The sequence below is a fragment of the Peromyscus maniculatus genome, chromosome 1 (genome assembly GCF_049852395.1).
Source record: "Peromyscus maniculatus bairdii isolate BWxNUB_F1_BW_parent chromosome 1, HU_Pman_BW_mat_3.1, whole genome shotgun sequence".
Lineage (NCBI taxonomy): Eukaryota > Metazoa > Chordata > Mammalia > Rodentia > Cricetidae > Peromyscus > Peromyscus maniculatus.
Window position 1 is genome coordinate 73,366,042 of NC_134852.1, and position 27,898 is coordinate 73,393,939.

Here is a 27,898-nt window from a genome sequence, read left to right on the forward strand (position 1 = left end):
CCCCCCAAAGCTATAAAGAATATTCACCAACACCTTCATTTCTCTTCATTTGTCCAATATACATGTTGTTGCATGCCAATACCAAATTATAAGCCTCACATAGCTTTTTATGGCAACAGTTGCTACCTTACACCAGAAGTATCACTCATAGCTGACATTCACCATGAGACAACTTTTGGAAGGCAAGAGGTCTTTGTGCTCACAGATAAGCACTATGAAAACCATGAATGGTAAGCATGTAGACCTATCTATTCAGTGGAAGTGATGTATATAACTGTTTTCCAATCTAAAGCCTGCAAGTGGATGTTGTTAATAGCCTGGTGATCTGTGCTGTCTAGAGGGCCAAACTATATCCATACTTCCCAGACTAATGTGTTTATCCTATGCTTCTCCTCCCTAGAACTTTAGTTTTGATTTTCAGTCAATAGAACACATACTTATATATACAGGTGTACTTTATGGCCTGATAACTTCTATGTTATCTTTATATCTGAGACCACATCATATCCTAGGCCCATAAGTTATAGAACCCATCTTGTTGTTATAGGAAACATGTATTTTGCAAAAAAATCAATGAAATCATATTTTAAACTTCATTTGGCACATAGATTGTGATGAGATTGTTATGAGAAAACCTTTTTCCAAATTTGTACTATACTTCAATATATCTAAAATAAACTGCCTCATGTCCAACCCTTAAAGTTTGTACTAACACCAGCTACTGAGTTGTGTTGAACCAGGTTTCTTCTGTGCCTCATGTGGATTGTTGCTCTGCTGGATGTAGCATTTGCAGAGAACCTCACCTCTGGAGCCCTATGTGAGGGGCTTGACCTTGGAAAAAGTAAGAAAGGATCTTTTCAAATAGAAATAAGGAACAGGATTTTTTACTTCTCACCCAAAGAGTTGTGAATGCAAATTAGAGTGCGTTAAATTAACAGAGAGACAGAGGACAAATTTTCTTTAAGACTTGTTTTGGCAGGGTGGGTAGAATGGTATATGTGACCACTATGGCTCCTGGTGGTTACTCAGTTATTCACACTTGGGACTCACCCTCCCATGTAATCTGACTAAAACTTAAAGTCCTCTAGCCTATGGTCCTTTCAGCCACCTGGTTCTTGTCAAGCTCCAGGCTTAGAACAGTGTCTGTGGCAACTTGTAGCTTGAAATAATGTCTGATGTGAGGGATAGTGGGTAAGACACCATGAGCTAGTACTCAGAAGGCCCAGAGTTTAGATTTTTGTTTAATTGATTTTTGTTTGTTGTTTTTGATATTTTTCCCTCACAGAGGGAATAATTCAATATAGCTAGATCAAAGTCACCATCATGGGAGAAGAAATAAATAAAAAAGCCAATTTCTAGCACAGGAAAATTTACAACTAGAACATAGAGCACCTATGCCTGTGCTGCTGAAATTTTCTGAGGTATTGGTCATTCAGGATATGCATAGCATTCTCCTCTCCTGTTTGGCTAGTCAATGCTTAAATAAATACTTAACTTAAGTGATAACTGAACTACAATAGCTAACTTCACAACTTTGTGCCATGTCAATTCAGTTGGGTATATTCTACTATGATCTGCCTATCACTATTGAGGATTTGGCTTCATTATTTAAGTTAAATTCTGCAAATTTAACTCTCAGTTAATTTCTATAAGAAATGTAAAACCGGAAGCAGAGGGCGTTATTAGACCATTAAGTAATGCTGCTAATTACGTAGTATCACATAGAATTAATCCCTTGCTTATCACTTACTGTCCTTCCTCTCTCTTCATCTCCTACTGGAATTATATATCAACAAGGTAATCTTATTTTAGAAATTTATGCATATCATAATTTTCCATAAGGATCCATAACTCCTTGTTTACAAGGAATTATAGACTTTATAATGATGGGAAGTATATGTTTTAAACAATTTATTGATAATGAGCCTATAGAAATAATTGTGCCAGTAGATAAAATACAAGTATAATACTTATTACATACTGACAATAATTGACAGATGCATTAATCTGTCACTCAGGATATGTCAATAATCACTACCCACAAGATGCTCTTTTAAAATTATTTGAAGATACCCCATGAGTATTTACTATAACTAGATCTAAAACCCTATTGAGATTGTTCTTAATGCTTTTACAGATGGCCTCTGAAAAAGACAAGGAGCATATATTTTATATACAAATTCCAAATGTGCCACAAAAAAAGATTGTATCCGTTCCTGCTTGTAGAGCTGAACAGTCTAAACTCAGTGTATTCAATCAGCTTTTATTCAATGTTTCTCAGCCACTGAATATTTTAACTGACTCTGCTATTTACTTAAATTTATTAAAGTTTATTTGGTGGATTAAGGATGAATCAGATGGAACTAGAAAAAAATCATCCTGAGTGAGGTAACCCAAACCCAAAAAAGACAGTCATGGTATGTACTCACTCATAAGTGGATTCTAGATATAAAATAAAGACCAATAAGACCACAACCCATAGAACTATGGAGGCTATATATATAGCATGGAGGTCCCTAGGACGACTGTGGCCTATAATAAATTTCGGTTTTACTCAATTATTGAAAAACAAGTAGCCAAACGAATGGAAACACATGAACTATGAACCAAAGGCTGAGGGGCCCCCAGCTGGATCAGGCCCTCTGAATAGGTGAGACAGTTGATTGGCTTGATCAGTTTGGGAGGCAACGAGGCAGTGGGACCAAGTCCTGTGCTCATTGCATGAGTTGGCTGTTTGAAACCTGGAGCTTATGCAGGGACACTTGGCTCAGTCTAGGAGGAAGGGACTGGACCTGCTTGGACTGAGTGTACCAGGTTGATTGCAGTCCTCGGGAGAGGATTTGCCCTGGAGGAGGTGGGAATGGGAGGTAGCCTGGGGGTAAGGGGAGGGGGTGGGTGGGGGGAGAATAGGCTGATATGTAGAACTGAATGGTATTGTAAAATAAATTTTTTTAAAAAAGAATGAATCAGAGACTCCCAGTCATGGTGTTTAGCTTTGGAACTTCAGTTTGTGCATTGTCACCTAAAATTGGCATCCTGGAGGAAGACTGAGGCTAAATATTGACTGACCTCATATATAAGTTAGTACATGATGGATAGAAATGCACTGAGAATGTAAACCAACCTAACTTGAGAGAAAAATATGTTGAAGAAGGATTATGAATGTAGAAAAGGTATAACGGAAGGAAACATCTGGAATGAGGGATCAAGGATGGGGCCTAGTAAACATAAATTTGGAATGGATGGGGCATGAGTAGCTTGGAGACAGAAATGGAAAAAAGACAGAAATTAAAAATAAAAGTACTTAGTATGCTCCTTCAGCTGAGTTCCCTTGCCTTTAAAATAGAATATGAACAGAAAAATAAATCAAGACTTATTGAAACATGACAGTAAAACCTAACTGCTGACACCTCTGACTCTAGAGAACACAAGCAGGAAAAACATGCATAGGAGGGAAGCCAGAAACAACCATGACTGTTGCTGGCAAGAGGATGCTCCAAAGGGTTGGTTCATTGTGTTGTCTCTTCCTGACACTACAGATACTTTCCCTGCTGGTGCCTGGTCAAATGACACATATACTCAGTGGCACACATACTTACAGAAATAACAAAATAAGGAATTTCATCTTGTCTTTTACATAAAATAAAAATAATAATGTAAGTAGTCTTAGGATGGATTTAAGAAGAAAAATAAGAGTAAATTGAAATTAAAAAGTGTTTTTTAAAATATTTCTTCTGGATATTATGATTGCCAAAAATGTCAACATAATTTCATGTTTCTCAAATTCCCTTGGAGTCCAAAAGAGGTTAAACCAAAGTTTAAATTATTAGGAGTTATATTAATTTTTTAATATTTTTTATTTAATAAAATTTTCTTTCCCCTTACATACCAACTCCTGTTCCCCTTCCCTCCCCTTCTTCCATTCCTCCTCCACTTCCCCCATCCCATCCCCATTTCCTTCTGATAGAGGGTAAGGCCTCCCTTGGGTAGTCAACAGAGACTGGCATACCAAGTTGGGGCCAGACCTAGCCCCTCCCCCTGCATCAAGGCTGACTAAGGCATCACACCACAGGGGATGGGCTCTAAAAAGCTAGTTCATGTACCTGGAATAAGTCCTGGTCCTATTGCCAGGGGACTCACAAACACATCAAGCCATGAAACTTTCATCTACATTCAGAGTGCCTAGTGCGGTCCCATGCAGGATCCTCAGCTGTCAGCCCAGAGTCCATGAGCTCCCACCAGCTTGGGTCAGCTGTCTCTGTAGTTTCTCCCATCATGATTCTGACCCCCCTTGCTCCTATAATCCTTCCTTCCTCTCTTCAACTAACACCAGAGTCTTGGCCAAGTGCTTTGCTGTGGGTCTCTATGTCTGCTTCCTTCAGTCACTGGATGTAGGTTCTATGATGGCAATTAGGTAGGCACCAGTCTGAGTGCAGGGGAAGGCTAGTTCAAGCATCCTCTCCACCATTGCTATGAGTCATAGCTGAGGACAATCTTGTGAGTTTCTGGGGTTTTCCCTATCTGCAGATTTCTCCCCCATTCCCTTAATGGTACTTTCTGTCAAAATATCTCTTTCATTGTTCTTCCTCTGTCTGTCCCCCCATTCGACCATCTCTAGCCCTCATGTTCCCAACTCCCATCCCCTTCCCCCCATTGCCCCCTCACAGTTTACTCAGGAGATCTTAACCCTTTCTCCTTCATTGGGTGATCCATGTGTATCCCTCTTAGTGTCCTCCTCTTTACCTAGCTTCTCTGGGGTTGTGGATTATAGCCTGGTTATCCTTTGCTTTGCATCTAATATTCACTTATGAGTGAGTACATACCATGTTTGTCTTTCTGAATGGAGTTAGATTATTTTAAAGATTTCATCTAAAATTATTTTTATTACAGCCTGAGAACTTGTTATGTCAGACTGTCTCTGTAAAATGTAGTAAAAACTAAAGCCTCCTAGTTTTTATAGCATGAACCTGTTATGATTTGATATTTTCCACATTTTTATTTCATTTACAGTATCAGCTGAATATAAACTTTCATGCTTATATGGAAACCATCAATTGTTTTCTCATCATGATATTCTAGGATTATTTCCCAGACTGTATATCCTATTACCTAATATGAGACTCTTCTTAAATGCAAATTAAAATTGCCACATATAGAGTCCTATATATCTTGTTATCTGATACAAGACTCTTCTTAAATTCAAATTAAAAGTGCTCTAAACTTTGTGTGTGTGTGTGTGTGGTCTTTCTTTTTTTTTAATTTAATTTAATTTTATTTTATTTTACAATACTGTTCAGTTCTACATAACAGCCACAGATTCCCTTGTTCTCCCCCTTCCTGCCCCCCTCCCCTTCCCCCAGCTCACCCCCCACTCCCACCACCTCCAGATCAAGGCCTCCCCCGAGGACTGAGATCGACCTGATAGACTCAGTCCAAGCAGGTCCAGTCCCCTCCTCCCAGATTGAGCCAAGCGTCCCTGTATAAGTCCCAGGTTTCAAACAGCTATCTCATGCAATGAGCCCAGGACCTGGTACCACTGCCTAGATGCCTCCCAAACAGATCAAGCCAATCAACTGTCTCAACTGTTCAAAGGGCCTGATCCACTTGGGGGCCCCCTCAGCCTTTGGTTCATAGTTCATGTATTTCCGTTCGTTTGGCTATTTGTCTCTGTGCTTTACCCAACCTTGGTTTCAACAATTCTCGCTCATATAAACCCTCCTCTTTCTCACTAATTAGACTCCCAGCGCTCCACCCGGGGCCTAGCCGTGGATGTCTGCATCCAGCTTCCTCAGTCCTTGGATGGGGTTTCTGGCACAACTATTAGGGTGTTTGGCCATCCCATCACCAGAGTAGGTCAGTCCCAGCTGTCTCTCAGCCTTTGCCAGCAGTCTTTGTGGGGGTATCTTTGTGGATTTCTGTGGGCCTCTTTAGCACTTTGTTTCTTCCTTTTCTCATGTGATCTTAATTTACCATGGTCTCCTATTCCTTGTTCTCCCTCTCTGTTCTTGATCTAGCTGGGATCTCCCGCTCTCTTTATCTCGACCCTCGCCCTTCATTGCTCCCACTCATGTCCAGGCTGTTCATGTAGATCTCACCCATTTCTCCGTCATTGTGTGAAAAGATCACAATCTTAATGTTTAAGGTTTAAATCTTTAAAAGTTAATGACTGTTGTTAATTAGTGTTTTTTTTTTTATTTTGTGCTTGACCTTGGTCTGACATAAATGATCAGAGTCTGACAAGAGAATGTTAAAGGAGACTCATGAAAGCCTTCCTTCTACTAAAGGCATTATTTCTACACAGCATATAGGCATTACTTTATATAATATTCCAAGATTCTAGTGTATAATTAGTAATGGGTAGACATCAGCTTGACATCTGAAACTACGGCTGACTGTGTCTAGGACCTTCTCTGCTGTCAAATATGTAGAGACATGTGCTTGAGTACCCTATGGGCATGCATAATGCTTCTCCCTAACTAACCAGCTACAGAGCACAGCCTGTCACCGATGTGACATGAAGGTCTGGGAGCTCCAGGAAAATATTACCATTATGCCATATGTGGAATTTCACTTTATGAAATAACTCTTGATACATTTCCTTTCTAGGACTCCCATTTTAACTAAATACTAATAATGGTTCCCTGCTTATGTTTACAAATTATTTGAGCAATTTTAATACTAATCAGAGGATGAAGCTATTGTAGAATGACACCATCAAATACTAAATTGGCAATTTTAAAAAATAAAAAAGCATACTGTAGACACCCTCCTAAATTTATGTTTACCTATGTCAACTTTATTTTATTTTTACTTAAAAGGATAAAGCTTTTGTTCTGCAAATGTATTTTGTCCTAAAGAGGATACAACATAAATCATATGGTAAATGAAAAGTCAGAGAAACTAATCAATGGAAAGGGCCTGACATTCTTCTCACATCAGATGAGATTATAGTTCTGTCTTTCCAGAAAATGAACAACGTCTCAGATGGATCCCACTCTGATGCATTTGACCAGGATGGCATCCCTGAGACCAAAGAACCAATGGAACTTCTGAAGGCAGAGAAAAATTACAGCAAAAGATATCCCAAGAGGAAGGGTAAGAAGATCACTTGAAGAGATATCCAAACTTTTGAAAACTCATCAAGCTGAGGCTTTGGGAAAACAACAAGGACATAATACTATTGACCATAAAATGATACTGTTATATATTCTAACTTTATTGCATGTTAACTTTCAGTCAATTCTGTTAATGTAGAATCCAAATGTTTTTTTTTTCATCAGAAGGGATAATAGACACACCTGTAATAGGAGACAGTGTGATAATTTTTGCAATGCTAAGGATAATTTTTATCCTGTAGAACAAGATAGTATATAAATATTTAGTCACATGAATTGGGGAATATTTTGGTTGTACTTATATAACTGATTAGTTAAAATGAAATAGTATGGATTTTAGAATAATTAAGTATTTTTTAGAAAACTCTGATAGCAGAAGCTATTTTTGTATGAAGAGGAAAAGGGGAATACCTGATGTAATCCTTACCAAAATTGCTATGATTGTACCTAGAAAATCACAATCTGTTGCCAGTGTTCTAGAAAATAACCTCTGGCTTTATTTGGCCCATGATAGTGAACAAAAACAATCTTTTTGCATCAGAGGAGACCCATCTTTTCCTGGGCTCTTAAAACAAAACTGATATGGCACAGTAGTCACTCACATGCACTATGCACAAATAACCAGGAGCACAATAGAATCTACCTGCACCCATGTTCATAGGACTTCTACTAATATTTCTGCCAATGGTGTTTTTCTTTCACATTGTTTATGCTTTAAATATACACATATCCCTCCTCATTGTAATTCCACCTCTAATCATACTCTTCCTTTTGAAAAATAACGGCCTTTGCAATGGACATATTTTATGAAAATGCTACTTATTTTGTCCTTTGTTTTGGTTGTAAAGGCTTATGTGAGGTTGGCTGTATTACATCCATTTTGTTAAGTATTTAGAGTCAATCAATAGAATTAAGATAGCTTTCCCAAAAATTGTGATGCTTCCTAGCATCTATTGAATCCCGTAATAGTTGCCGCCACAATGACTTTTTATTGCCTATCTCAGAAATGATTACTGGAGTACAAAGAAAGGCCTCAAATGATGGCCTTACCATTTTACAAAATAGAGTTACTATAGATTATTTGTTGCTCAAGCATAATCTTTGTGGCAAACAATTTCTTGGCATGTGTTGCTTTGATGTGTCAGATTTTTCTCATACTATTGATAATAAAATTAATTATTTGCATAAAGAGATAGACAAAATTTCTCAAGTTATCTTTGAATGGCCACCTTGGTTAAGATGACATTCCCCTTGCTTGGTCCTCTGTTACCTATTCTTATAATCCACTTATGCATTCACATATGAATTAGAATACCCATAAAGGCAATGCAATCAGTCATCCTCTATATTACAGCCACTATTATTTCTTTAAAAACTTAGAAATAGGGAGATGTATGAGGTCATGAGGTCTTTGTGCTCACAGATAAGCACTGTGGAAACCAGGAGTGTTAAGCATGCAATCTGTTTCTTCAATGGAAAAAATATGTGCCAGTGGTATTTTCCAATAAGCAGCAGGTAGCAATTAAAGTTCAGGGTGTCAGCCCACCAGGAAGCAAAACCCTGATGGGTGAATCTTGGATAGGTAAGGCCTGGACACCACAGACTCCAGAATGTCTTTTGCTCCTGCTGTGCCTTCACGTTTGCCACTGCCATTTTTCTCTGGTATCTGCCATGGTGTGGATGAGTGTGAGGAGATCTCCATTACCTCTAATGTAGTATAACATGAATTGCTAAATGGTCGTATTAATAAAAAAAATCCTGGAGCCAGATATTGGAGTGAAAGCCGAAAGATCAGAGGGATAGAGCAACCAGCCACATGTTCTTACTATGGGAATATCCTAAGCCCAAGAGAAAGCTACTTCCTGCATACTCATGCCTATATACTTTTCTGTGCCCTGCCATCTTACTTCCTCTCTCTGGCCAGCTACATCACTTCCTCTTTTTGCTCAGCTCTATCACTTCCTGTCTGTCTGTACAAACTTCCAGACCTCTATGGTTAACTAGTGCTGGGAATAAAGGCATGTGCCACTCTGCCTGGCTCTGTTCCCAGTGTGGCATTCAACTCACAGAGATCTGGGTGAATCTCTGCCTCCCAAATGCTAGGATTAAAGATGTGTGCTACCACTGACTGACCTCTATGTTTAATATAGTGGCTGGCTTTGTCCTTTGATCCCCAGGCAAGCTTTATTTCTTAGATCACAAATAAAATATTACCACAATGCAGTGTGTTTATGTCATGGATATATTCTGTTCTACTGGGAATTTTACCTGTGCATTTTTAGAAGATGGTTCTTCCTAAGCTGTACTGTCTAGTTGACAATCATAATGTGAGTTTAAATAGAGTTTTGATGATTGAAAATAAATACAAGGAAGTGTCACACAGCTAGGGCCTATAAGTTTCACTTAAGGAGTTGCACAGATCATAGTTTACGTTAATGATTAAGAAAAACAATTGAGTCCCAGGAGTCAGTTTGGCTTGAATTCTCTTAACTTAATGATGAAAGATGCATTTACATGTTTCAGTGCATATAATATGTGAAAGAAAGGCTTAGAATTACCTGAGGTTCAATTAAGATGTTTTGATAATAGCTTTGAAATTAAAAATCCTAGAAGTTCACAAGGACACATAGCTCAGGGATAGATTTATTAGGTTAGGGATCAAAAACAAAGCAACCCAATTATTAGCTAACATTCTTTCCTTGCTAGGATTGGTTGGTGATCAAAGGTGATGATTAATTCCTTGTACCCATTTCTTCCCTCAATATCTTGATATAAAATCTGTTGATGAGTGGGTATGTAACCTAAAGATTTAAAGTAGAGCTGACTGATTTTCATGTTTAAACATTTAGGTTTATAATTCCTTTAAGGTTCCTTATAAGATTATCTTTAAAGGTAATCTAGTAAGGTGATTGAATCTTTCTTTGTAAGCACAATATGTAGCCTTCCAGCAAAAGAACTGGCTGAAAAAAATGCCCTGCTTGCTCACACTCTGTTAATCTATAACACGTTCCTTAGATGAAAATATATGTGGGTTTTTTAATGACTTTGTTTTAATTATGTAAAGGAAATGAAAAACATGTTTTTTACCTGTATTCATTATAATAATTGACTCTCAAGTTAGATTATAACCACATGACTGAAAGATTTTTTTTGGGATATATAAGCTATAGTGGAAAAATAAAACAAGAAGAATACAGAAGAATAATAAAGAAAAGGTCCAAAAGAAACCAGCAAGAGGGTGTGTGGCTTTTCCCTTATTCCCTCAGATAAAAATGGTCTAGTATGCCAACTCTGTGGATTCCTTTCGAGCTCTGCGCTGCTAGAGGTTGGCCCTCAGGACAGCAGTAGATATGTATACCTGTTTTCCAACCTGAATGCTGAGAGCTGATGATGTTAATAGCCTGTTCTGTCTGTATGTCTAGGCCACACCTGAATTTCCACAGATTACTGTGTTTATTCCAGACTCTTCCTCCTGAGAATTTTATTTTTATTTTGTTTCTTAGTCACTAGAACCCAACCTTTCAGGAGAGGTCTCATGTACTCTACAGTCTGGTGACCTCTATGCTTTCTGTATGACTGAGACCAACCATATCCTGGGCCCTTAAGCCATAAGTAGAGGTCACATGTACTTTGCAAAAGAAATTCAAGGTAGTCATGCATTATACTTTATAGTGCACACAGGTTTGAGATGATTGTTATAAGAAACTTTTTTCCAATATTAAACTGTACTTAAATATGTCTAAAATAAATTTCCTGCTGTCAGACCCTAGAAGAGTGATTCTCAACCTTCCTAATGCTTCAACTCTTTAATACAGTTCTTCATCTTGTAGTAACCTCTAGCCATAAAATTATTTTCACTGATATTTCATAACTGTAACTTTTCTATTGTTGTGAACAATAATGTAAATATCTGTTTTCTGATGGTCTTTGATGATCTCTGTGATTGGGGCCTCCAAAGGGGCCATAACCTAACCCACAAATTGAGAACCACTACTCTAGAAGTTTGAACCAACACTGCCTACTAAATTGTATTGAATTGAATTTACTTCTTGCCTCATATGGATCATTGCTCTGCTGGCCTTAGCATTTGCAGAGACGTCCCCCCCCCACACATCTCACATTATCCACAGGAGTAGTCATATTGCCTCTGCAAATGTTTAACTGATACTTCTATCACTGATGGGACATTCGAAGGTAGAAACTGGTCATATATCCTTCAACCATGTCTGCTACTACACACCACACAGAAAAAGACCGATACCCTGCTATCTTGTAATTTTCTAACTTACAGCCACTGTCCAGGAGGCCTGACAACAGTGACATATCTCACCACTCTCTGTACTGTGTATGCCTCTACTACTCTCCCTTTCTCACTGACCAGAACAAATCACCATGCTAAAATTTCCTCTGTGATATCCACTAACTCATGAAAATTCTCTTCAGTTGCTGGACTTTTTTCCAGTGTCAATAACAGCATCATTGCTGTCAATAACAACATCATTGCTCTTCCCAAACTGGCTTGTAGTTTTGTTGCATCCTCCCAACTACCACAAGTGCTGATAAAATTCTGTCAAATGGAGAGAGATCTAGACAACCTCTACAGACTATGGAGGTCTGAAGCATAATGTTCCAGGGGAAAATTTGAGAGTCATTTAAAGATTCTCTCAGGGCCATTGCATATGTTGAGTTAGTCTGCATTACTCAAGAAAACCAAAATACACAACTGTTACATATATGCAAAGGGCCTAGGGCATTTCCATGCAGACTCCCTGGTTGTCAGTTCAGTCTCTGTGAGGTCATATGAGCCCAGGATAATTAATTCTGTGGGTTTTCTTGTGATGCTTTTGACCTCTCTGGCTCCTACAATCCTTCCTCCCTTTCTTCAGCAGTATCCCTTGAGCTCAACCTAATGTTTGACTGTGGGTCTCTACATCTGTTTTCACAAGTTGCTGGATGAAGACTCTTTGATGACTATTGGGCTGGGCACCAATCTATGAGTATGGCAGAATATTGTCAGGAATCATTACACTGACTTTTTTTGTTCTCCAGTTGTGTTCATCCAGCCTCTGGATGTTGGTGCCCTAGGCAGTGTCAGAGGTGGGCTCATTCTTGTGGCATGTGTCTCAGGCTGGACCAGTTATTGGTTGACCACTCCCACAATCTCTGTGCCACTCTTACCCCAGCACGTCTCATAGACAGGGTAGATTGTAGGCCTCTGATATCTTTGTTGGCTTTTACGACCCTATTTCTCATACTGGGTTGCCCTTTCCAGCCTTGATACAAGGAGAGATGCTTAATCTTATTGCAACTTGCTATGCCATGTTCTGTCAATATCTATGGGAGAGCTGTCCTCTGAATAGAAAAAGATGAAGAATCAGGGGGCAGAGAGGAGGAAGGGGGAGAGACTTGGAGGAGAGGAGGGAAAGGAAACAAAGGTTGGGTTGTAAAATAAATATTTTTTAAAGAGAATCTGTGTTTCTGGTAGCTGGGGCTGGAGAAATCTTATTGATAATTTTCAAGAAATGAGAACCACTAAAAGAAAACCTTTGCTTTCCTGGAACAATTAATGTTGGTCATATGTGGCTGAGAAATTAGTGGTAATTAAGAAAAGACCAGTATCACTGAAGTGAAATATTTTGGGAAGTGTTTCCTAGGAATCAGCATGCTGAATCTTGTCTTCTAGAGTTAGCCAATGTTGTACCTCGAGCTGGTAACAGAATGTGGTAGTGTAAGAGTCACCCAGGTTGTATTGGTTTTGAGAACATGAAGGAGTTATGAAAAGCAGCTGGGGCTTGGAACTGTGAAAAGCCAAGATAGGCCATGGAAGAACACGTAACCTCAGTGGCGCTTGCTGATGAGGTACATGGCAGCTGCACCCACATAGTTGGGTGTTAGGTTTTTGTGACAAGTTGATACAACAAGCTAGAGGCAGCTGAAAGGAGGGAACCACAATGAAGAGAATGTCTCTTTAATTTCTAGCTGTAGGCATTTTCTTAATTAGTGGTTGATTGTGGGAAGGTGTAGCACATTGTGTTTGCTAACATCCAGGGGCTGGTGATCATGTGTTCTATATGCAAGCAGGCTGAACAATCCATGAGTAACAAAAGCTAGTAAGTGGCTTTCCTCTGTGGCCTTTGCATCAGCTTCTGCCTTCAGATTCCTGTCCTGTTTGAGTTCCTGCCCCGACATCCTTCAGTGATGGACTATGAAAGACCCTAGCCCTTCAGGCTTACAACCCCAAGGCTTAGGAAAAGAGAAACTTCAAGCAGCAGGAAATGAGAAACTAAAAATCTAGTTGCAAGGGCAATCTGACTTAGCCATTGTTCAATCTCCCCTGCAACCATATAACAATGTAAAAAGATTTCTGTTAAGAGATGCACTCAACTGTGACTGGGATAGTGGCAGGTGTTTCAGGAAGGACCACTGTGACTTTTGTGTAAACTCCACTCCTGCCCTGATACCCCTCTTGAGGTTTCAGGAAAAATGTACCTGTTGACATTACTGTACCCCCTCTGTGATCACTCTGTACCCAGACCATGATCTTGTAAAACGAAATTGTATGGGAATTGTAATCTTATGGCTTTTGTGGGGTTTTCCTTTAAAAACCCCCATGTGGCTGCAGTAAGATGTGGCTCTTGCTCTTAGGAGCAGGGTTTGCCCTTCTATATAGAAGCTTTAATAAATCCTCGTGTGTTTGCATCAACTGGACTGGAGTCTGGGTTCATGGGGCGCCCACTCGAGACCCCCTGATTTGGGGTCCAAAACTATTGTTGTACCCTGAGTCCCCCAAAGACCACCAAGAGACTAATTCCAATGCAAAAGCAAAGAGCCTTTGTATTGTTACAAGTTAACTCGGGACTCTCCTTCCGTCCTACACAGCAGCAGAGCAGGAGAGACCCCAGTTAGCAATAAAGCAGGTTATTTATAGGGAGTAGAGCAAGGGGAGGTGACACAAGGGGAGTTTGGGGTCTACTGACTACATAGGAGCAGACTCATGTTTGATGTTTTTCTCTCACCCAGAGGTGCTGTCCTTGGTTAGTTTGCAGCTGCAAGAAAAGTATTATCTCTATTAGCAGTCGTTGTGGCTACAGCATATTTTCTTTATGCTTACCTATCGTGCTATAACTTTTAGTTGGCATCTTTTACTGTATGAGGACATCTGGTGGCCTTTTTCTGTAACTATAGCTAGACTCAACGTTGGGGGCTCAATGGCATATTGTGCTGTGCCAGGGGCCTACATTCTGTTGGGTGTTTTCCACAGCTTGTCATGACTGCAGAATAGTCAAGGCAGGGGTCTTGGCAGGGACTTGGGTTCCTCACTATGATGTGGAAGTTTCAGCCAAAGGAACAACTCCTTGAGTCACTCTATTCATGGTTTTTCATCATATAAATATAAACCATAACTAAGACACCACAAAGCAGGCATATTGTTCTTGGCTTCTACCAAAGCCAGCAGCTTTTCTAGTAGCTGCCCCTGGGCTGCTGCCATTTAACAGGGGCTTTCCAGTTTTAGCCACTTTAGAGCTAGAGTCACATATCTGGAGAAATACTTGCATCTCCTCTAGTTAAAGCAAATTTGTTTTCTCTGTGGTCTGAGTGTTCCAGTGCTGCAAAAGAAACCACAGGAAAGCCTTCTAAAACTGAGCCACATCAACTGGGCCTACTGTTAATTTTCTTGACATTTTCTTCACTTAGTCCCTATCATTTTGGACCTCTTGAGCCTCTGGTGTCTTTCACCAGGACATCAGTGAGCACTGTAGACAGCTTAGAATGGAGGAAACTTAGCTGTCAAAACTGCACATGTGTGGAGGAGGTTCCTGCAAGGTCAGAGCTAGAGTACAAACTGCTCATGTTGTAATCTGCTAGTGCTGCATGCTCCATCAGAGTTCACACATCTCAAACCATATGGAGCCCACCAGCAGGTGAAGGAGCAGTTTCCCATGTATTTGTTATGACTTTGGTGATAACTCTTGAGGAAACACATTCATGTCTCTCTTCTTGAAATCTCTAAGGAAGAAACATGTCAAGCTTCCAGTAGCCATGTGATTTGGGGACAATGATTTAAAGGAGCTCAGGACTTTCAGGACTCATGAAATATTTCCTACAATGAGACAAAGCTTTTCATCTTCACTCAATCAAGTGACTTCTACATTCGTTTCAGGCACTGACTACTTTAAAGCAGGGTTTATATCAATTTCTTTTCTGTTGGAAAGATTAAAACTATTTCAGAGTTTTCCTTCATGACAGAGAAGCTAAAGCAATAGAGAAATTTAAACAAGTTCCGCATACAGCCTACCATGATTGGCCTATAATTAGCTGTTCACTATGCATGGGCCCAAGTTCCAGAATTGAATATGAAGGGATTCAGCAGTGAAATTGCTATTCACATCAACATTTTCTATGTTTATCTGTAGTGAAATATACCCTTTACCTCACAACCTGGGAAAATAATTGTATCTTTGAGCTCAAATCATCAGGCATAATTCTATTCCTTGGATTATGCAGGTGAAATCCTCACACAACCATAATCAAAGCTCACAGCTCCATTGAAGCACAATCCTCCTACACTTCTCATAGTTGTTTGAGGCAGAGACTGACTGGGGACCCCCACTATACTACCCATGATGGAAGGAAGGGTTTGCCTCTCAGAGGGAGCTGGGGCTTCTGGAGTTAGTGTCAGATAGTCCATATCCAGGTATTTCTCCACGATTTCCAACCAGGTATATGAACTTGACTAGATAATTTCTAAAACCCTGGATGAGAACTGTTGGATTAAACCTTGACCAACCTCTGCCAGACCCTGACCAAAGCAGTTACTCATTTCCTTTGGAAGAGGATTTGTGCCATGCTGTTTGAAATTGTTTTTTTTTCCTTTCTGTTGAAGTGAGGCTGTTCTCTTCCAACTTCTGTCACTTTAAGCTGCCTCAGAAATCTATTATCTAGTGCTGACAACCAAGAAGGGCAAAGGGATTCAGCAGGTGGCCTGAGTGCTCCCAAAAGACCTCTTTTGTTCTCAATCACTTTCTAGCCATGGGGACTTGAATGGGCTTGGCAGGGTCATCAGTCCATCCAGCAATCATTTCTTTCACTCTCCTTCTCCGCCCCTCTCTCCTGTCATTCCCCTTTGTTTTGCTCAGACACCAACTGTTGTCCACTAGGCCTTTCTCCATTCGACCAGACCATGAATCTAACACTTCAACAAATGTCAAGACAAAGGAAGGTATGGGACCTTACTTGGAAGCACTCCATTTAGGTCTTCTGCTATCACAAGTCTCATCTTTAGACATGCTCAGTTAATGGCTCTGGGAACTTTCCACATGCTCTGAAAACTCTAGCAAGGCCTGAGAGTTTGGGGAAACCTCTCCAAACTTTCAGGCACATTTAGGAAATCTGTTACATAGGATATATTGCTAAACCTTTTCAGTTCGTGGGCTCAATCTGGCCTCAATATACATTGGGCAATACTCATTGCTAGCCTGAATTTGAGGCACTTTAATTTAATATTTGAACTCATTTAGATAACTTCATAAGATAGAATGAAGAATGGTCTGAGGGCCTTCTCCCATATAATTAATAGCTCATCTGAACCCTTCTCATCCCTTCTACACAGCTTCCTCTTGCAACCAAGCCCAGAGCCTGAACTTAACTAACTCCTGTTCTCTCTTCACGATAAGTCCTCCCATACCCCATGGGAAGGAAGCATAAAATCAAGATAAAGATTCAGCCTGGCAGCCCGCTAAAAAGAGCAAAGAGTGGCTGCGGAAGCAATGGGGCAAAAACTGTACAACGAAAATGGACCAGCTAATTCTACTTCTATACCCCTGCTGAGACCCCAGGCATACAGGTAGCCTTGCCAGACAGTGAGTCCAGGACCCCACCTCAGGAGAGTTACAGGGACAAGACATGTTTTTTTTTTCTGTATAAGGCAAGTTTATGTCTATGTAGAAAAAAAGTTACATAGGCTTCTTAGCTTGTAAGGAAACTAAAGATACAAATATATTTGGGTCCTAATGTCTGTCATTTCCACTGGGTCTCCAAGACTGCTTCCCATAACTGAGATAGGATGATAGTCTTTATAATCTTGGGACTGCCTTCCCTATGCCCATTATCTGCTTTTGTTTCTGCCCTACCAAATCTGAGTACTCTTTCTTTTCTTTTTTCTTGTTTTCTTGTAGATGGCCTGCTGTGGGATGGTCTGTATGTCAAATTGCTCTGATTGGTCAATAAATAAAACACTGATTGGCCAGTGGCCAGGCAGGAAGTAGGTGGGACAAGGAGAGAGGAGAATTCGGAGCAGAAGGCTGAGGTAGAGAGACACTGCCAGCTGCCGCCATGAACAGCAGCATGTGAAGACACTGGTAAGCCACCAGCCATGTGGCAAGGTATAGTTTTATGGGAATGGATTAATTAAAGCTATAAGAACAGTTAGCAAGAAGCCTACCACGGCCATACAGTTTGTAAGCAATATAAGTCTCTGTGTTTACTTGGTTGTGTCTGAGCGGCTGTGGGACTGGCAGGTGACAAAGATTTATCCTGACTGTGGGCAAGGCAGGAAAACTCCAGCTACAATGGCCTCTAGGTTGCAGGTACTTGTATAACGGGCAACTTGGTATCTTCATAAAACAAACAAAAGAAATACTTGTTAATATTTTCAGGTTGTCTGCCTCTATCTGAAGATACATACAAACTGGTTATAGAAATAGAGATTACTAGATTGAGTATTATACAGATTTAGATATCTTTTGGGTATTGAGAATATTAGAAAAGTGTCACATGCTGTTTTATTTCATCCATTCAAAGTCATGGATATCTTTGAAGATACCCATTTCAGCTCTTGCTGAAACAAAATTCTTTCTCTTATAATCTGTAAGGCCATTGAGGACATGATTCAAAGAATGTAAACGTACAAGCAGGAAAATATTGGGTTAAAACTAGTAATAAAATTAAATTCAGAGTTGAAGTATAAGTACAGGTTATCTTAATTTAATACACCACACCATATATGTAATTTGGCTTCCACTCTTATTTAGGAAAGTAACAAAAAGTATATATGAGAAAAAAATCTGTAAACTGATATAACATTTTAGATAGGTATCTTTCTAATTTTTAAAAAGGGGTTAAAATGTTTTGGCTAAGAGTAGATTTTTGTATGAGTTTTTTTCTCTCCTAGAAGTGAAAGACTAAGTGATGAAGACAAAGCCAAGAAAGCTTTTCAGTGAATCACATTATGTCTAAGTAACTTATGTACAAGGTCTATGAAAAATAGTACTTAAGGATGATAGATAGTTGGTGATTAAGATTTATACATGCCCAAGGTTATACTGGTTATACTGGTATATGGCAACAACAACTGATTTCAAAAATGTATATCCAATCATGCACATCTTTGCAAACGTTACTAAGCTTTAGACATTTGGAGAAACTGTGTCATATAAAGAACTTTTACTTTATAAACATAGGCTATAAAAGTATCAGGAAAATGAGGTTCCCAGTCTCATTATACATTGTATATGTTATTAAAGTTTATTTTTGTACTAAAAGAGCTGCAAATACAAAAACTGTGATTTTTGAGCTTCAGAAACTACAACAATGGTAAAATTATAAAATTATAAGCTTAAAAGATTTACTAATTTATTGAAAACTGTTACAACAAAGGTAACTAAGATATAAGAGTAGTGTGGTTATGGACCTTATAAATGATCAAATTATTTAATGTGCTTAGAACTATGTGTATAGCTATGGTAAGTACAAATGTCATTCATTTACAGACAAGCTTGAAGGGAAAGTCCAAATTATAATTCCCATTATAGAGTCTTCATATATGTTGTTAAAGTTAACACTAAAGCAAGTGACTCAAAATAGTTTAAAGTAAAATTAAAGATTATTTACTATAAAGTAATATTTAAAAGTGGGAGGGTAAACTTGTTATGAAAAATTGAATGGTTGAATAAAATGGGTTAAATTACAAGTGCACTGTACAGCAGGGCATTCTGAAGCTCAATTGGTACACTTTCTCTTGAATACTACACAGCCTCCCTAGAGAAAATTGCATGTTACCTTATTATAAGATAAGGATACATGAAAAAATAAGACCTAACAGAAGTCTGCACTCTTGCCTCCATCTGTGTAGACCAGACCTGTAATACCTATAGGGAAGATGAATGACTTGTCATGACAGGGGTGAGAATTCTCTTGTCTAGAGGATCTTAGAGCTGCATCCCTATCCTGAATATCTGAAAAAAAATAGAGGTAAGTCACAATTCCTTAGCCCTCAATGTTTCCTGAAATAATATATGAGGAGTCCCTAAACAGGGGAACCTTGTGTATAAGCCTACAATCTGACTATTATGGAACCTGCATGATACTCCAATAGGCATGCACTCTATCCTGTCTTTCATTTGTTGCTCTTAGAAAAAGCTAATTCCATGGTTCATACTGTAACCACAAATGTTCTCAACATTAAGGGAGGCTGTCAGATATTCTGTCATCAAACTCACAGGTTTGGATTATTATTCAAAATATCAAAGTGGTATCGTTGGATCTTTGCTGGACAACTCTACAAAAAGCATTGAACAGGTTTCTATTTATTTTATGAATTGACAAAAAGGTGCTAAATTTTACAGAATTCCTTTAGAAATCATCCAGAAGCTTGTTTCTTTTGCAGGGATCTGACAGATAATTACAGTCAAGTTATCTTGTTGCAGAACTCTGAAACATGGTCCAACCAGTTGTGCGACTGCAATTCACTTTACTAAACAGACTTTCTATGTTAATTGCCGGGCGGTGGTGGCGCACGCCTTTAATCCTAGCACTCGGGAGGCAGAGCCAGGCGGATCTCTGTGAGTTCGAGGCCAGCCTGGGCTACCAAGTGAGTTCCAGGAAAGGCGCAAAGCTACACAGAGAAACCCTGTCTCGAAAAACCAAAAAAAAAAATTGCATTGATTCCCTCAAGGTTGTAATAGAGCAGACCCAATGGGTGATTCTGAACTTATCTGGACAATGGTAAATGTCTCAGGATCTTCTATCAAACCAATGACCTCATATCTAGTAAGCAACAATTACACAAATCATCATTCTCACTAAAACATATGAAAAAGCCTGCCAAAGATTGCTTAGATGTTTTTCATACATGTTCTCTTACTTCAATTAAGACAAAACTGCCCTAAATGTTTTCCTAACTATACCCTCAGTAAAAATTATAATACCACTACTACCAGTTTCCTTTTTCATGTGTTACAGACAGGAATACCCTCATGTCACTTGCAAGAATACACACTATCATCAAATGTGTGTGTGGTGATATATTGTGTACCCCAATAAAGCTTGCCAGAGGACCAGAAGATATGGAGCATAGGGAACACTTCTCCACTGCTGGTGAAAGTACAAATTTGTACAGCCACTTTGGAAATCAGTATGGCAGCTTCTCAAAAAATTGGGAATCAATCTACCTTAAGACCCAGTAATACTACTCTCGGGCATATACCCAAGGAATGCATATTCATACCACAAGGGCACTTGCTCAGCTATGTTCACATCAGCATTATTCATAATAGCCAGAATCTGGAAACAACCTAGAGGCTCCTCAACTGAAGAATGGATAAAGGAAATGTGGTACATATAAACAATGGAGTACTACTCAGCAATTAAAAAAACAATAATATCATGAAATTTCTAGACTATGGGTCAAATTAGAAAATAGATAGAACTAGAAAATATCCTCCAGGCTGGGCGGTGGTGGCACCTGCCTTTAATCCCAGCACTCAGAAGGCAGAAGCAGGCAGATCTCTGTGAGTCTGAGGCCAGCCTGGGCTACAGAGAGATCTATCCCTGGCACATGAGCTGGCTTACTGCAGCCCATTACCTATGGTGGGACATCTTTCAAAGCCTTGATGCATGGGGAGGAGGGGTTTGTACCTGCCTCAACTAAATGTACCAGGCTTTGCTGACTCCCCATGGAAGGCCTTACCTTTTTAGAGGAGGACATGGGGATGGGTTGGCAGGGGAAGGCTGGAGAAGGAGCAGGAGGATGGATGAGAGGGATATGTAGTAGGTATGTAAAATGAATAATTTTTAATAAAAATGTGAAAAAAAGAAAATATGTATGTACAGCATATATATGCCTTGCCTGTCCTCCAAGAATACAGTATATAGAAAGGAAAGAGAAAACAAACAAATGAATAAACAAAAACTGTATTTGGCATATAGCAGGGACAGCTTTCACCTGTCAGGAAAAATTGAATTGTGATGTAGAACCTCTATGCCGCAGGGTTGGGGATTTAGCTCAGTGGTAGAGCACTTGCCTAGCAAGTGCAAGGCCTTGGGTTCGGTCCTCAGCTCTGAAAATAAAAGAAAAAGAAAAGTCGCTTGCCGGGTGGTGGTGGCGCACGCCTTTAATCCCAGTACTCGGGAGGCAGAGCCAGGTGGATCTCTGTGAGTTCAAGGCCAGCCTGGGGTACCAAATGAGTTCCAGGAAAGGCGCAAAGCTACACAGAGAAACCCTGTCTCAAAAAAACCAAAAAAAAAAAAAAAAAGAACCTCTATGCCTCCTAATGACAATAAGATGTCAACAAATAGGATGCTAATATAATATTTTACTCTAAAATGGCCATTAGGTACAAGGTAAGATAGTGTCTGGAAATGTTATACCTCTAAGCTCCAGGAGTATTAGGGCAGCATGTAAGAGTTGCTCCTGACATAGCATTCTTTCCAGAGTGGGTCCACCAAGGGAGAGTAGAGAACAGCAGTTCTCCCATCTCTGTCATTTTCAGGTTGAAGTGAACCATCCTTCTCTCAGATAAAGCTGGAATCTAAGGCTGAATAATGAATGCCAACCTAACCTGAAAGCAGAAGTAGTGGCCACAGATGAGAAAAAATAGTCTCTATATGAGGGCTTTTGCCTTGAATTATTGTGCCTTGATTTGTCCTGTTTGGCTGTCTTCTTATAGACCAGCATTTTTAGGAAAGTAAATGGAAGGGCTGTGAATCTGCGGGAGAAAAGAAGTGAGAGAGGAGGTGAGAGGAGTGGAGGGAAAACTGTGGTTGGGATTTCCCAACAGATGAAACAGGTGCAAAATCACTCAAAAGAAGAAGGGGTGGATCCCAGAAAATCCCCTGCCAATTCTGGATTTCTATTGGCTCTGTCACAGCTACAGTTCTCAGGCACAGTCCTTTTCTGAATTAAGCTTGGTAGCCAAGCCATTTGCTAGATCCTGGAACCACCTAGGAGCTGGAGACTGTCAAACACAGTATGTTCATGAATTTATATCATCTCTGGTTGTCTCACTATGTGAATGAAAATGAAGAATGGATTAAGTACCAATCAGGAGAGGGAGAGAGAGAGAGAGAGAGAGAGAGAGAGACAGAGAGACAGAGAGACAGAGAGACAGAGAGACAGAGAGACAGAGACAGACAGAGAGACAGACAGAGACAGAGAGAACCAAAAAACAGACATAAAAAATCTAACCTAGGAGATCTACATTAGAGGTGGTGTTTCATTCAGGTACCCCTCATCCCTGTGTGCTGCAACAGAAGATGGGAAAGGGAAAGGAGAAGGACAGGAAAAATGTAACTCATCCTAGGCTCTGGCTATATTTGACAACAGACAAAACCAGCTAGTGGCACCTGGATGAGCAAGAGAAAGATATTGTCTGACTTGACCTGGTACATGTCCTATGCATGCATTCTTAGCTGTTTGGAATTCGTGTGTTCAGCTGTTCTTCCATGTCCAGCAAATACTCTTTACATTGTAGATGTCTACTGGCTGGCTCATTTGAGACAGTGTTTTGTAATGGGCTAGAATTTGCCAAGTAGTCTAGACTGGATGTTCACCAAAACTCAGAGAATGTTCTGTCACTTTCCCTCATGCCCTAGGAGTACTAGGCCAAAGCACTGCATCCTGATTTTTACATACATATTTATGCCAGGCAGTGGTGGCACACGCCTTTAATTCCAGCACTGGGAGGCAGAGCCAGGTGAATCTCTGTGAGTTTGCGGTCAGCCTGGTCTACAGAGTGAGATCCAGGATAGGCACCAAAACTACATAGAGAAACCCTCCCTGTCTCAAATAAAATAATGCATACATATTTATTAATAAAACTCAGGTGTTCAAATAAGCAAGGGAAGAATGTTGCAGACAGAGCCAATTCCTATAAATTTTGATCTAAAAAAGTAACACTTTAGGCCAAGCGGTGGTGGCGCACGCCTTTAATCCCAGCACTCGGGAGGCAGAGGCAGGCGGATCTCTGTGAGTTTGAGGCCAGCCTGGGCTACCAAGTGAGTTCAGGAAAGGCACAAAGCTACACAAGAGAAACCCTGTCTCGAAAAATCAAAAAAAAAAAAAGTAACACTTTGAATATTATTCAAAGATCACAAGGCTGCTTACTCTTTGTAAACTTCAAATTTCTTCCCACCACATCTCTAAAACTTTCCTCTGTCATCTTCCTCATTTCAGTTTTGTTTTCTGAATACTGGACTGAAATTTTAGAAAAAGGGAAATTGTAGGTGCTGTTCTTCTGTGAGGCCAAAACTTGGAGTGGAACAAGGGAAGTCCAGAGGACTCTGACTGCTATCCCTTGCCACACATGGCCTAAGTATTGGTCAAAGGCCTCCAATGTGTTCAATCTACTTTTCAATTAGTCAAGTTTTGGGATTTCTTGCAATATTAAAGTGGAAGGCAGAGTCTCCTATGCCATTTCGCCTTCTATTTGGTCTACTTCTTACCACCATGCTATATTGATGTGAACATTGCCAATACCAGTTCTTCTAGGTAAACTTTGCGATTTTCCTACCTTTCCTTAAATGTCATCATTTCTCAAAACTTAGTTCTTAGCAGGACAATAGAGGCTTAGTGGCTCAAAGCCATGCCTGCTGAGTTATATTCCCTGAGGAGATATGAATGAATGATATGAATGAATGTTTCTTTAGTCCATCCTGGGATCAATAACCTAACAATTGCAAAACAGTTTCAACCATCCCAGACCAATGACCCAAGCTGAGTGGTTTCTCTTATGGGATCATGGGTAACATAAAGCCAGCTACATTACAAAACACTCATCACAGTGTGGATAGTGATTCAGGGAAGGTGGAGCAGAAGAGATTACAGCCCTCAAAACAGGCAACTCCGCAAACAAATATTGACTATTTATATTCTCTCCAAGTATGTTCATGAAATGTGCCATTTCTTCACTTCCTAGGTGGGAAAAGCTTTCCTTATGCCTACAGGTATGAATCGTCATTACAGAGTAAATAGCAATGAAATAAGAAGTGTTCTTCTAGAGGTAATATGAGATAAGTAGCTATAGAGAGACTTATAAGAATGAACTGTGCTCTACATTTTTTTCCTTAAAGATTTGAGCTTGGAATTAGAAAGAGACAAGTGAGTGAAGGTCTGTTTATATGGTAGGACTGAATAAAATAACAATACATAGATCCTACAAAATTTAGTTGTATACAAAATACATACTAAGTTATTTAGGAAAAAATGACTTTTCTGCCAAATATATCAGTGACATGATTGTCAACCCTCTTATTTTGTGAATATATGTATGCATTTATGTCTATGCATTAACATTTCATAGGTAAAGGCAATGGACCCCCAGCTATTACATTCTAGTCTATACTGATTTAAAATGTCCTAGTGAAATATCAATAAAATAATAGAATTTATCTAATGCTTTCTGGTTAGATCCATTGATTAATAGTAGAGTAAAAATTGTAAATTGTGTAAAAAGTAATACCATAATTGCGTGTTGTTTCCTCATATATTTGAATATAAACTTACCTTTTATTGTAAAATTACTACAGTATACTCACATTTGATGTTTCCATTATTCTGCCTCCTCAATCTCCCTCAGTATGATTCATCAAACTGTCCATCCTGTTCAACAACTTTCTAGTAAACAGCTACTAAAAGAGAGTCAAATATAAGACATGTGTTACAGAATTGATCCTGTCCACATTGTCTGTTCATAAATTCCCACCATAGAACTCTTAGAGTACAGCCACCAAGCCACCTGAAAACTTTCATAACTCTGTGGGTACCATCAAAATTGATAAAGGTTCGATTTGAACAAGAGAGACCTCTTAATTAAGGAGGTGATAGTTCATCAACTAGCATGAACATCCAATTTAAACTAACTTGTATCAATAACACATGCCTTTTCATTTAATCAGATAATAACTTGTCAAAAGGAAACATCCCCAAAAATTAGTCTTGGGGAAAGGTTTTTGTTTTTGTCTTTTAGGAGAATGAAGGTTAAGGAATCTGAAGAACACTGGACAAATGAGACAACTGAAGAAAAGGGACAAATCATCTATCCCAAGAAACAGAATGAAACGGTGTATGGGTATATATTATCTAAAAAAAATTTTATGTCTTCCTAAATGTTTGTTTCTGCTTTTCTCTAAAGATTTAACACTAATGGTTTTCTAATAGTCCCAGTTCAATTAAAATTTAAAGCTGACTTTGAAGTTGGAGAATGGCTCTCTCCTTCTTTAAAATCAAGCATGTTGTTAAAAGGAAAATGCAAACTCCCTGTATCATGCCAGAATAAGAGCCATCTTCTGCTATGGTACAGGACAAAAGCAAAATTAATTAAGGGACTATTCTATTACTAATCTCAACTCTTTGATTCTATCCTGATTCTTTAAATTTTTCTTAAAGTATGAATTTTTTATCAAAATTTACAAGATTAACATATAAAGATATATAGATATATATACATTTTAAACTTTGTTAAGATATGAATGGTCATATAGAGTACTAACTAATTCTAGAAAAAAGGCTAGCTGCATATATATGTTTTTTGTGTTCGAGTCTCTTATCAGTTTTCTGCAGGAAATCATGGCCAGGCCTAACATCAACTGAAGTCTCCAGAAAGAAGATGGGGCCCCACAACAACAACAATTCCACGTGGACAATAATGATATCATTAAGCTGACAAACATCATCCACAGATCAGCTTTGAACTACAAGGTGCTCAGAGCATTCTTTCATGATAAAGAAAACTTCGCCCATACCCAGCAGGAAGCAATTTTAAGACTACGTCGCCCACATTCCCAAAGAGGTGGTGTGGGGTGGGTGGTTTTTTGGTCTTTTTAATGGGTTTTGGGTCTGGGATAATTTTCAGTATTTAGGGGGGTTGGTTACAAGTTATTGTCAAGAGTTAAGAAAAAGGCTAAGCAAAGGAGATTAGATTTAAGGTTCTTGTTTAAAAAAAAGAGAGAGAGAAAGAAAGAAAGAAAAGAAAAAGACAATTACTAATACTTTACATTGGATTGAATTGTTTTATATTGTATACAAATTTGAAACTGATATTGTTAGAAAATGTTATATGTATATTTCTAATTGTATTTATACCATTCATTTAACAATGTAATAGGGGGCTGTACATTCAGACAGTGACGAGGCAGTCACATGTTTGGGTTTACAACCAATGAGAAGGCAGAACAAAATACTTTAAATAGACGAACAGACAGGAAGAAGAAGCCTCATTCGGGAAGCTGGGACACCGCAGGCGGAAGGGTGAGATTTTAGCTCTGAGCTCTGACCTCTCGGCTTTCTCTTTTGCATTGTTTCTGTGTTTCTTATTTAATAAGACGGTTGGTTACATCTATATAACTCTTCCAGACCACATGGAAAGGAAAGTCTCTGAGAAATGCTATGAACACTAGTAAAGACTTCGAAAGTACACATTGCTTATAATTCTGGGTTGTAATGTAAATATTGAAATCAAGAAGCAGAGGTGTAAAATGAATTATTGCCAATAACATCAAATAAACAGGAAAAATCTCCATCATTCAAGGTGGATTTTTAGCTTGGTTCTACATTTTCTAGGATTCATTTATGAGATGAAATGGTTGGAAAAGACCATTAAGCTACATGTGTGCAAAGTGAAACACCCTAAATATTTGCTGCCTTGGTATGACAAATGACCATGTGGACCAGGTCAGTTATCACTCTTCTTCCAGACTCTAGGCCACAGGAGTTAATTTTCTAACTGAATACATGAACATGGTAGAGATGCATCATAGTTATGTATATTAAAGTAGTAGTCCTGATGTGTGGGTTCCCATGGAGCTCAGTGTGTACTCACAGTGAATTGTAGGTTTTTAATTGATGATTGGACCTTTCTGTCTGGGAGACATATTCTCTCCTCTGTTCTTACTCAATTTTGTCCTATGATTTTCACACTCCTGTACAGAATATTCTTTAATACATCCCCTGATAAAAAACCTTGGACTTTCTGTATCTCCAAAATTGGAGATTCAACTCCAACTCTGTTGCATTGGCAAAATACAATGTGATATAATTCTGGGTTATAAGTGGAAATAAAACACATAGAGACAGTAAACTCATTCTGGGCTCCAAAACAATAACAGTGAATGTATTACTAGATGGTTTCTACAAACACTTAAAGAAAACACTATCTTAATACTTAAAGAATCCATGTAAGAAAAAAAAAACAGATAAACAAAAATCCTACTATTCTCTATGCAAAGGGTGATTTTTGTTTCCTGTCACTGGCACAACAGTTTGATGTGTTTGCTAACTGGTTTAATTTCAAATTGACACTGGCTAGCATTGTAGGATAGATGGGAACTTCAATTGAAAAACGCCTCCAATGTCAGGCAGTGGTGGTGCATGCCTTTAATCCCAGCACTTGAGAGGCAGAGGCGGGCAGATCTGTGAGTTAGGGGCCAGCCTGGGCTACAAAGCAAGTTCCAGGACAGCCAGAGCTGTTACACAGAGAAACCCTGTCTCAAAAAACAAACAAACACACAAA

At 39.1% G+C, this 27,898-nt stretch overlaps 1 protein-coding gene across 1 annotated transcript in view; it reads right to left on the reverse strand.

Annotated features, from left to right (window-relative positions):
- LOC143269826 (uncharacterized) overlaps positions 1-25,021 on the reverse strand; it is a 179,669-nt gene extending 154,648 nt beyond the window's left edge. The window contains exon 1 of the mRNA XM_076556968.1: positions 24,927-25,021. The gene's annotated coding sequence lies outside the window, so the exon portion shown is untranslated. The remainder of the gene's footprint in view (positions 1-24,926) is intronic.
- Between the last annotated feature and the right edge of the window lie 2,877 nt (positions 25,022-27,898).